Source organism: Drosophila bipectinata, unplaced genomic scaffold, assembly GCF_030179905.1.
Source record: "Drosophila bipectinata strain 14024-0381.07 unplaced genomic scaffold, DbipHiC1v2 scaffold_148, whole genome shotgun sequence".
NCBI lineage: Eukaryota > Metazoa > Arthropoda > Insecta > Diptera > Drosophilidae > Drosophila > Drosophila bipectinata.
In genome coordinates this window covers 37,884-49,970 of record NW_027222786.1, presented here as the reverse complement: position 1 = coordinate 49,970, position 12,087 = coordinate 37,884, and the positions used below count along the sequence as shown (strand labels likewise).

At 33.3% G+C, this 12,087-nt stretch overlaps 1 non-coding gene across 1 annotated transcript; it reads left to right on the top strand.

Annotated features, from left to right (window-relative positions):
- Positions 1-2,713: 2,713 nt before the first annotated feature.
- LOC138927029 (large subunit ribosomal RNA) lies at positions 2,714-6,654 on the top strand. Its single transcript, XR_011443676.1, has one exon. It is a non-coding gene; the product is annotated as a large subunit ribosomal RNA (ribosomal RNA).
- Positions 6,655-12,087: the final 5,433 nt, after the last annotated feature.

Here is a 12,087-nt window from a genome sequence, read left to right as displayed (position 1 = left end):
GGCTAAAACCAGCGATCGCAAGATCGTTATATTGGTTGAACTCTAGATAACATGCAGATCGTATGGTCTTGTACCGACGACAGATCTTTCAAATGTCTGCCCTATCAACTTTTGATGGTAGTATCTAGGACTACCATGGTTGCAACGGGTAACGGGGAATCAGGTTCGATTCCGGAGAGGAGCCTGAGAAACGGCTACCACATCTAGGAAGGCAGCAGGCGCGTAAATTACCCACTCCCAGCTCGGGGAGGTAGTGACGAAAATAACAATACAGGACTCATATCCGAGCCCTGTAATTGGAATGAGTACACTTTAAACCCTGTAACAAGGACCAATTGGAGGGCAAGTCTGGTGCCAGCAGCCGCGGTAATTCCAGCTCCAATAGCGTATATTAAAGTTGTTGCGGTTAAAACGTTCGTAGTTGAACTTGTGCTTCATACGTGTAAGACAACATACAATTGTAGTTAGTACTAGACCTTATGTATGTAACGTATTACCGTGGAGTTCTTATATATGTTTAAATACTTGTAATTTTTTCATATGTTCCTCCTATTTAAAAACCTGGATTAGTGTTCTTAAACGAGGGTTATTGTGGGCCGGTACAATTACTTTGAACAATTGAGTGCTTAAAGCAGGCTTCAAATGCCTGAATATTCTGTGCATTGGATAATGAAATAAGACCTCTGTTCTGCTTTCATTGGTTTTTCAGATCAAGAGGTAATGATAATAGAAGCAGTTTTGGGGCATTAGTATTACGACGCGAGAGGTGAAATTCTTGGACCGTCGTAAGACTAACTTAAGCGAAAGCATTTGCCAAGATTTTTTCATTAATCAAGAACGAAAGTTAGAGTTCGAAGGCGATCAGATACCGCCCTAGTTCTAACCATAAACGATGCCAGCTAGCAATTGGGTGTAGCTACTTTTATGGCTCTCTCAGTCGCTTCCCGGGAAACCAAAGCTTTTGGGCTCCGGGGGAAGTATGGTTGCAAAGCTGAAACTTAAAGAAATGACGGAAGGGCACCACCAGGAGTGGAGCCTGCGGCTTAATTTGACTCAACACGGGAAAAATTACATTCCGAACATAAGTGTGTAAGACAGATTGATAGCTCTTTCTCGAATCTATGGGTGGTGGTGCATGGCCGTTCTTAGTTCGTGGAGTGATTTGTCTGGTTAATCCGATAACGAACGAGACTCAATATATTAAATAGATATCTTCAGGATTATGGTGTTGAAGCTTATATAGCCTTCATTCATGGTAGCAGTAAAATGTTTATTGTGTTTGAATGTGTTTATCTAAGTGGAGCCGTACCTGTTGGTTTGTCCATTATAAGGATACTAGCTTCTTAAATGGACAAATTGCGTCTAGCAATAATGAGATTGAGCAATAACAGGTCTGTGATGCCCTAGATGTCCTGGGCTGCACGCGCGCTACAATGAAAGTATCAACGTGTAATTTCCTAGACCGAGAGGTCCGGGTAACCGCTGAAACCACTTTCATGCTAGGGATTGTGAAATGAAACTGTTCACAAAAGCTTGGACAAACTAGTAAGTGTGCGTCAATAACTCGCATTGATTACGTCCTGCCCTTTGTGCACACCGCCCGTGCGATACTACCGATTGAATTATTTAGTGAGGTCTCCGGACGTGATCACTGTGACGCCTTGTGTGTTACGGTTGTTTCGCAAGAAGTTGACCGAACTTGATTATTTAGAGGAAGTAAAAGTCGTAACAAGGTTTCCGTAGGTGAACCTGCGGAAGGATCATTATTTAATGAATCTTATCCGTTATTAAAATATTTATTATATATAAATATATAATAAAAATTACCCAAAAATAAAAGACATATATATTATATTGAATATATAGACCATTTGTTGTCTTCAATATAAATTGCGTGTATATTTAATTAATATACATGCGTTGCGTGATGTATTGTTCATATTAAATTATGCGCATACATTGATAAATGCAACACCTAAAATATACATTGTTGTACCTGATATACAGGTTAATGCTTTATATAATATTAAAACAATTAAATTATATGTTATATTTCATTATATAAAAAACTAGGACATATTCGGCAAACATTATTTTAGGTACATAAAATAACTTTATTGATAATTGATATATTCCTTAAATGTTGTATTAATTTAAGTTCCATTTCATCATAAAAAACATAATTGACAAATTGTGTATATTTAATATATTTATTATAAACTCTAAGCGGTGGATCACTCGGCTCATGGGTCGATGAAGAACGCAGCAAACTGTGCGTCATCGTGTGAACTGCAGGACACATGACACTCGACATTTTTGAAACGCATATCGCAGTCCCATGCTGTTATGTACTTTAATTAATTTTATAGTGCTGCTTGGACTACATGGTTGAGTGTTGTAAGACTATGCTAATAAAGTTGCTTTATTTTATATATTTTTATAATGATATGCATATGGTATATTATTGGATATATTTATATATTCATAATATTAAATATAAAGCAATTATCTCAAATATTTATAAAAGAAAACATGAAGATACAATTCTTTCTTTTTTCAATTCAAATAATACTGAGAAATGTCTAGCATAAAAAAAATTAAATTTTTTTTAACTAGAATTGTCTCTTATTTAAAGATGCGAAATTGAAAATATATCAAATATATTGTTCTTCATAGAGATATATTGTTTTATATATCTATACATTGCTTTATACAAACTCAACGCATCTGTGACTCCCCCCTGCATCGAAGCATATTAATTATGGGAGGAAAAGAAACTAACAAGGATTTTCTTAGTAGCGGCGAGCGAAAAGAAATCAGTTCAGCACTAAGTCACTTGTCTATATGGCAAATGTGAGATGCAGTGTATGGAGCGTCAATATTCTAGTATAGAAATTAACGAGTTAAGGCCTTCTTGAATTAGGCCATTTACCCATAGAGGGTGCCAGGCCCGTATAAACTTAATGATTACTAGATGATGTTTCCAAAGAGTCGTGTTGCTTGATAGTGCAGCACTAAGTGGGTGGTAACTCCATCTAAAACTAAATATAACCATGAGACCGATAGTAAAACAAACCGTGAGGGAAAGTTGAAAAGAACTCTGAATAGAGAGTTAAATAGTACGTGAAACTGCTTAGAGGTTAAGCCCGATGAACCTGAATATCCATTATGGAAAATTCATCATTAAAGTTATAATATTTAAATAATATTATAGAAATAGTGTGCATTTTTTCCATATAAGGACATTGTAATCTATTAACATGTATAATGTATCATAAAAATATGACTTATAGTTTATTCAAATTATTATGCTTGCATTTTAACATAGGATAAATAATGTCATTAATTTTGATAAAGTGTTGATAGATTAATAAGAATACAGTGCGTTAATTTTTGGAATTATATAATGGCATAATTATCATTGATTTTTGTGTTTATTATATGCACTTGTATGATTAACAATGCGAAAGATTCAGGATACCTTCGGGACCCGTCTTGAAACACGGACCAAGGAGTCTAACATATGTGCAAGTTATTGGGATATAACCCTAATAGCGTAATTAACTTGACTATTAATGGGATTAGTTTTTTAACTATTTTATAGTTAACTAACCCAATCCCGGGGCGTTCTATATAGTTATGTATAATAATATTTATATTATTTATACCTCTAACTGGAACGTACCTTGAGCAGATATGCTGTGACCCGAAGATGGTGAACTATACTTGATCAGGTTGAAGTCAGGGAAACCCTGATGGAAGACCGAAACAGTTCTGACGTGCAAATCGATTGTCAGAATTGAGTATAGGGGCGAAAGACCAATCGAACCATCTAGTAGCTGGTTCCTTCCCGAAGTTTCCCTCAGGATAGCTGTGCATTTTAATGTTATATAAAATAATCTTATCTGGTAAGCGAATGATTAGAGGCCTTAGGGTCGAAACGATCTTAACCTATTCTCAAACTTTAAATGGGTAAGAACCTTAACTTTCTGATATGAAGTTTAAGGTTATGATATAATGTGCCCAGTGGGCCACTTTTGGTAAGCAAACTGGCGCTGTGGGATGAACCAAACGTAATGTTACGGTGCCCAAATTAACAACTCATGCAGAACCATGAAAGCGTTGGTTGCTTAAAAACAGCAGACGGTGATCATGGAAGTCGAAATCCGCTAAGGAGTGTGTAACAACTCACCTGCCGAAGCAACTAGCCCTTAAAATGGATGGCGCTTAAGTTGTATACCTATACATTACCGCTAAAGTAGATGATTTATATTACTTGTAATATAAATTTTGAAACTTTAGTGAGTAGGAAGGTACAATGGTATGCGTAGAAGTGTTTGGCGTAAGCCTGCATGGAGCTGCTATTGGTACAGATCTTGGTGGTAGTAGCAAATAATCGAATGAGACCTTGGAGGACTGAAGTGGACAATTTGGTCTTGTGAACAGTGGTTGAGCACGAGTCAGTCGGTCCTAAGTTCAGGCGAAAGCCGAAAATTTTCAGTAAAAATAAATATTACAATTATTGTGAAAATTATATACTTGAATAATTTTGAACGAAAGGGAATACGGTTCCAATTCCGTAACCTGTGAGTATCCGTTGTTTATTAAATATGGGCCTCGTGCTCATCCTGGAAACATGAACGAAAATAAAGAAGCAGTCGAGAGATATCGGAAGAGTTTTCTTTTCTGTTTATATAGTCGTACTACCATGGAAGTCTTTCGCAGAGAGATATGGTAGATGGGCTAGAAGAGCATGACATATACTGTTGTGTCGATATTTTCTCCTCGGACCTTGAAAATTTATGGTGGGGATACGCAAACTTCTCAACAGGCCGTACCAATATCCGCAGCTGGTCTCCAAGGTGAAGAGTCTCTAGTCGATAGAAATAATGTAGGTAAGGGAATTCGGCAAATTAGATCCGTAACTTCGGGATAAGGATTTGGCTCTGAAGATTGAGATAGTCGGGCTTGATTGGGAAACAATAATATGGTTTATGTGCTCGTTCTGGGTAATAGAGTTATAATCATTTATGGTTGTAACTTGTTCCCCGGATAGTTTATTTACGTATCCAATTGTGGAACTTTCTTGCTAAAATTTTTAAGAATACTAGTTGGGTCAAACCAATTATTCTTATTAATTATAACGATTATCAATTAACAATCAATTCAGAACTGGCACGGACTTGGGGAATCCGACTGTCTAATTAAAACAAAGCATTGTGATGGCCCTAGCGGGTGTTGACACAATGTGATTTCTGCCCAGTGCTCTGAATGTCAAAGTGAAGAAATGCAAGTAAGCTGCGGTCACAGGCGGGAGTAACTATGACTCTCTTAAGGTAGCCAAATGCCTCGTCATCTAATTAGTGACGCGCATGAATGGATTAACGAGATTCCTTCTGTCCCTATCTACTATCTAGCGAAACCACAGCCAAGGGAACGGGCTTGGAATAATTAGCGGGGAAAGAAGACCCTTTTGAGCTTGACTCTAATCTGGCAGTGTAAGGAGACATAAGAGGTGTAGAATAAGTGGGAGATATTAGACTTCGGTTTGGTATCGACAATGAAATACCACTACTCTTATTGTTTCCTTACTTACTTGATTAAATGGAACGTGTATCATTTCCTAGCCATTATACGGATATATTTATTATATCTTATGGTATTGGGTTTTGATGCAAGCTTCTTGATCAAAGTATCACGAGTTTGTTATATAATCGCAAACAAATTCTTTAATGAGAGATGCATTCATGTATTATCGATTTGAAAATTTGGTATAACTCCAATTACTCAGGTATGATCCAATTCAAGGACATTGCCAGGTAGGGAGTTTGACTGGGGCGGTACATCTCTCAAATAATAACGGAGGTGTCCCAAGGCCAGCTCAGTGCGGACAGAAACCACACATAGAGCAAAAGGGCAAATGCTGACTTGATCTCGGTGTTCAGTACACACAGGGACAGCAAAAGCTCGGCCTATCGATCCTTTTGGTTTAAAGAGTTTTTAACAAGAGGTGTCAGAAAAGTTACCATAGGGATAACTGGCTTGTGGCGGCCAAGCGTTCATAGCGACGTCGCTTTTTGATCCTTCGATGTCGGCTCTTCCTATCATTGTGAAGCAAAATTCACCAAGCGTTGGATTGTTCACCCATGCAAGGGAACGTGAGCTGGGTTTAGACCGTCGTGAGACAGGTTAGTTTTACCCTACTAATGACAAAACGTTGTTGCGACAGCATTCCTGCGTAGTACGAGAGGAACCGCAGGTACGGACCAATGGCACAATACTTGTTCGAGCGAACAGTGGTATGACGCTACGTCCGTTGGATTATGCCTGAACGCCTCTAAGGTCGTATCCGTGCTGGACTGCAATGATAAATAAGGGGCAATTTGCATTGTATGGCTTCTAAACCATTTAAAGTTTATTATTTATATTTTAAACGACAATGGATGTGATGCCAATGTAATTTGTAACATAGTAAATTGGGAGGATCTTTGATCACCTGATGCCATGCTAGTTACATATGAAAACATTATTTAATACAATGACAAAGCCTAGAATCAATTGTAAACGACTTTTGTAACGGGCAAGGTGTTGTAAGTGGTTGAGCAGCTGCCATACTGCGATCCACTGAAGCTTATCCTTTGCTTGATGATTCGAAATATAAAAAAAATGTAAATATGCATGTGTAAATATGTATATTTAGTATAAAAAATCTTTATATGCTATATCTAAGAAAGCATATAAGGATTTATCACGGGTTGTCCACGTTTCCCTACTAATTGTGGCCTACTAACTGTTTCGTCATCTTATTAGTGACGTGAAAAATGAAAATAATATTTTTCATTTATATTGTTATAAGTCTTAAACCTTAAGACGGCGGGAGTTGAATTACTTTCGTTTAGGTAGCCAAATGCCTCGTCATCTTATTAGTGACGTGAAAAATGAAAATAATATTTTTCATTTATATTGTTATAAGTCTTAAACCTTATAACGGCGGAAGATGAATTACTTTCGTTTAGGTAGCCAAATGCCTCGTCATCTTATTAGTGACGGAGAAACGGGAAAGAATATTTTTCATTTATATTGTTATAAGTCTTAAACCTTATAACGGCGGAAGATGAATTACTTTCGTTTAGGTAGCCAAATGCCTCGTCATCTTATTAGTGACGTGAAAAATGAAATAATATTTTTCATTTATATTGTTATAAGTCTTAAACCTTATAACGGCGGAAGATGAATTACTTTCGTTTAGGTAGCCAAATGCCTCGTCATCTTATTAGTGACGTGAAAAATGAAAATAATATTTTTCATTTATATTGTTATAAGTCTTGCACCTTATAACGGCGGAAGATGAATTACTTTCGTTTAGGTAGCCAAATGCCTCGTCATCTTATTAGTGACGTGAAAAATGAAAATAATATTTTTCATTTATATTGTTATAAGTCTTAAACCTTAAGACGGCGGGAGTTGAATTACTTTCGCATAGGTAGCCAAATGCCTCGTCATCTTATTAGTGACGCGCATGATTCAATTCAAGAGATTCCTTCTGTCCCTATTTAAAACCTCACGGATATTAAAAATATTAAACATATATTGTTATAAGTCTTAAACCTTAAGACGGCGGGAGTTGAATTACTTTCGCATAGGTAGCCAAATGCCTTGTCATCTTATTAGTGACGCGCATGATTCAATTCAAGAGATTCCTACTGTCCCTATTTAAAACCTCACGGATATTAAAAATATTAAACATATATTGTTATAAGTCTTAAACCTTAAGACGGCGGGAGTTGAATTACTTTCGCATAGGTAGCCAAATGCCTCGTCATCTTATTAGTGACGCGCATGATTCAATTCAAGAGATTCCTTCTGTCCCTATTTAAAACCTCACGGATATTAAAAATATTAAACATATATTGTTATAAGTCTTAAACCTTAAGACGGCGGGAGTTGAATTACTTTCGCATAGGTAGCCAAATGCCTCGTCATCTTATTAGTGACGCGCATGATTCAATTCAAGAGATTCCTTCTGTCCCTATTTAAAACCTCACGGATATTAAAAATATTAAACATATATTGTTATAAGTCTTAAACCTTAAGACGGCGGGAGTTGAATTACTTTCGCATAGGTAGCCAAATGCCTTGTCATCTTATTAGTGACGCGCATGATTCAATTCAAGAGATTCCTTCTGTCCCTATTTAAAACCTCACGGATATTAAAAATATTAAACATATATTGTTATAAGTCTTAAACCTTAAGACGGCGGGAGTTGAATTACTTTCGCATAGGTAGCCAAATGCCTCGTCATCTTATTAGTGACGCGCATGATTCAATTCAAGAGATTCCTTCTGTCCCTATTTAAAACCTCACGGATATTAAAAATATTAAACATATATTGTTATAAGTCTTAAACCTTAAGACGGCGGGAGTTGAATTACTTTCGCATAGGTAGCCAAATGCCTCGTCATCTTATTAGTGACGCGCATGATTCAATTCAAGAGATTCCTTATGTCCCTATTTAAAACCTCACGGATATTAAAAATATTAAACATATATTGTTATAAGTCTTAAACCTTAAGACGGCGGGAGTTGAATTACTTTCGCATAGGTAGCCAAATGCCTCGTCATCTTATTAGTGACGCGCATGATTCAATTCAAGAGATTCCTTCTGTCCCTATTTAAAACCTCACGGATATTAAAAATATTAAACATATATTGTTATAAGTCTTAAACCTTAAGACGGCGGGAGTTGAATTACTTTCGCATAGGTAGCCAAATGCCTCGTCATCTTATTAGTGACGCGCATGATTCAATTCAAGAGATTCCTTCTGTCCCTATTTAAAAACTCACGAATATTAAAAATATTAAAAATATTTTCATATGGATATGCAACCGTATGGATATCCAAATATGTGTGGGAAAGTCGTACTTCCTATACGATAAATGACCGGATTGACGAAACCGTGTTCAAAAAGGTATATAGGGTAGGTGGTGTTCGGCCTACCAATATAATATTAAAATAATATTATATTAAACAGAAGATCGCCAGTATTAATATATAAGCATATGGTTATGAATACATATGCATATAACATATATGAAAATATATGAATATATATAAAAAAATATATATGAATATGAAAATATTTATATGTATATGGAATATATGGTAGGTGATGGTGTTAGCCTACCATATAATATATAATATAATAATTTAATTATATTATATTAAATATGGAAATATTAAAAATATATTAAAAATATTAAAAATATTTTCATATGGATATGCAATCGTATGGATATCCAAATATGTGTGGGAAAGTCATACTTCCCATACAATAAATGACCGGATTGACGAAACCGTGTTCAAAAAGGTATATAGGGTAGGTGGTGTTCAGCCTGCCAATATAATATTAAAATAATATTATATTAAACAGAAGACCGCCAGTATTAATATATAAGCATATGGTTATGAATACATATGCATATAACATATATGAAAATATATGAATATAAAAAAATATATATGGATATGAAAATATTTATATGTATATGAAATATATGGTAGGTGATGGTGATAGCCTACCATATAATATATAATATAATAATTTAATTATATTATATTAAATATGGAAATATTAAAAATATATTAAAAATATTAAAAATATTTTCATATGGATATGCAATCGTATGGATATCCAAATATGTGTGGGAAAGTCATACTTCCCATACAATAAATGACCGGATTGACGAAACCGTGTTCAAAAAGGTATATAGGGTAGGTGGTGTTCGGCCTACCAATATAATATTAAAATAATATTATATTAAACAGAAGACCGCCAGTATTAATATATGAGCATATGGTTATGAATACATATGCATATAACATAATATAATAATTTAATTATATTATATTAAATATGGAAATATTAAAAATATATTAAAAATATTAAAAATATTTTCATATGGATATGCAATCGTATGGATATCCAAATATGTGTGGGAAAGTCATACTTCCCATACAATAAATGACCGGATTGACGAAACCGTGTTCAAAAAGGTATATAGGGTAGGTGGTGTTCAGCCTGCCAATATAATATTAAAATAATATTATATTAAACAGAAGACCGCCAGTATTAATATATAAGCATATGGTTATGAATACATATGCATATAACATATATGAAAATATATGAATATAAAAAAATATATATGGATATGAAAATATTTATATTTATATGAAATATATGGTAGGTGATGGTGATAGCCTACCATATAATATATAATATAATAATTTAATTATATTATATTAAATATGGAAATATTAAAAATATATTAAAAATATTAAAAATATTTTCATATGGATATGCAATCGTATGGATATCCAAATATGTGTGGGAAAGTCATACTTCCCATACAATAAATGACCGGATTGACGAAACCGTGTTCAAAAAGGTATATAGGGTAGGTGGTGTTCGGCCTACCAATATAATATTAAAATAATATTATATTAAACAGAAGACCGCCAGTATTAATATATGAGCATATGGTTATGAATACATATGCATATAACATATATGAAAATATATGAATATAAAAAAATATATATGGATATGAAAATATTTATATGTATATGAAATATATGGTAGGTGATGGGGATAGCCTACCATATAATATATAATATAATAATTTAATTATATTATATTAAATATGGAAATATTAAAAATATATTAAAAATATTAAAAATATTTTCATATGGATATGCAATCGTATGGATATCCAAATATGTGTGGGAAAGTCATACTTCCCATACAATAAATGACCGGATTGACGAAACCGTGTTCAAAAAGGTATATAGGGTAGGTGGTGTTCGGCCTACCAATATAATATTAAAATAATATTATATTAAACAGAAGACCGCCAGTATTAATATATGAGCATATGGTTATGAATACATATGCATATAACATATATGAAAATATATGAATATAAAAAAATATATATGGATATGAAAATATTTATATGTATATGAAATATATGGTAGGTGATGGGGATAGCCTACCATATAATATATAATATAATAATATTTATTATATTATAATAAATATGGAAATATTAAAAATATATTAAAAATATTAAAAATATTTTCATATGGATATGCAATCGTATGGATATCCAAATATGTGTGGGAAAGTCATACTTCCCATACAATAAATGACCGGATTGACGAAACCGTGTTCAAAAAGGTATATAGGGTAGGTGGTGTTCAGCCTGCCAATATAATATTAAAATAATATTATATTAAACAGAAGACCGCCAGTATTAATATATAAGCATATGGTTATGAATACATATGCATATAACATATATGAAAATATATGAATATAAAAAAATATATATGGATATGAAAATATTTATATGTATATGAAATATATGGTAGGTGATGGTGATAGCCTACCATATAATATATAATATAATAATTTAATTATATTATATTAAATATGGAAATATTAAAAATATATTAAAAATATTAAAAATATTTTCATATGGATATGCAATCGTATGGATATCCAAATATGTGTGGGAAAGTCATACTTCCCATACAATAAATGACCGGATTGACGAAACCGTGTTCAAAAAGGTATATAGGGTAGGTGGTGTTCGGCCTACCAATATAATATTAAAATAATATTATATTAAACAGAAGACCGCCAGTATTAATATATAAGCATATGGTTATGAATACATATGCATATAACATATATGAAAATATATGAATATAAAAAAATATATATGGATATGAAAATATTTATATGTATATGAAATATATGGTAGGTGATGGGGATAGCCTACCATATAATATATAATATAATAATTTAATTATATTATATTAAATATGGAAATATTAAAAATATATTAAAAATATTAAAAATATTTTCATATGGATATGCAATCGTATGGATATCCAAATATGTGTGGGAAAGTCATACTTCCCATACAATAAATGACCGGATTGACGAAACCGTGTTCAAAAAGGTATATAGGGTAGGTGGTGTTCAGCCTGCCAATATAATATTAAAATAATATTATAT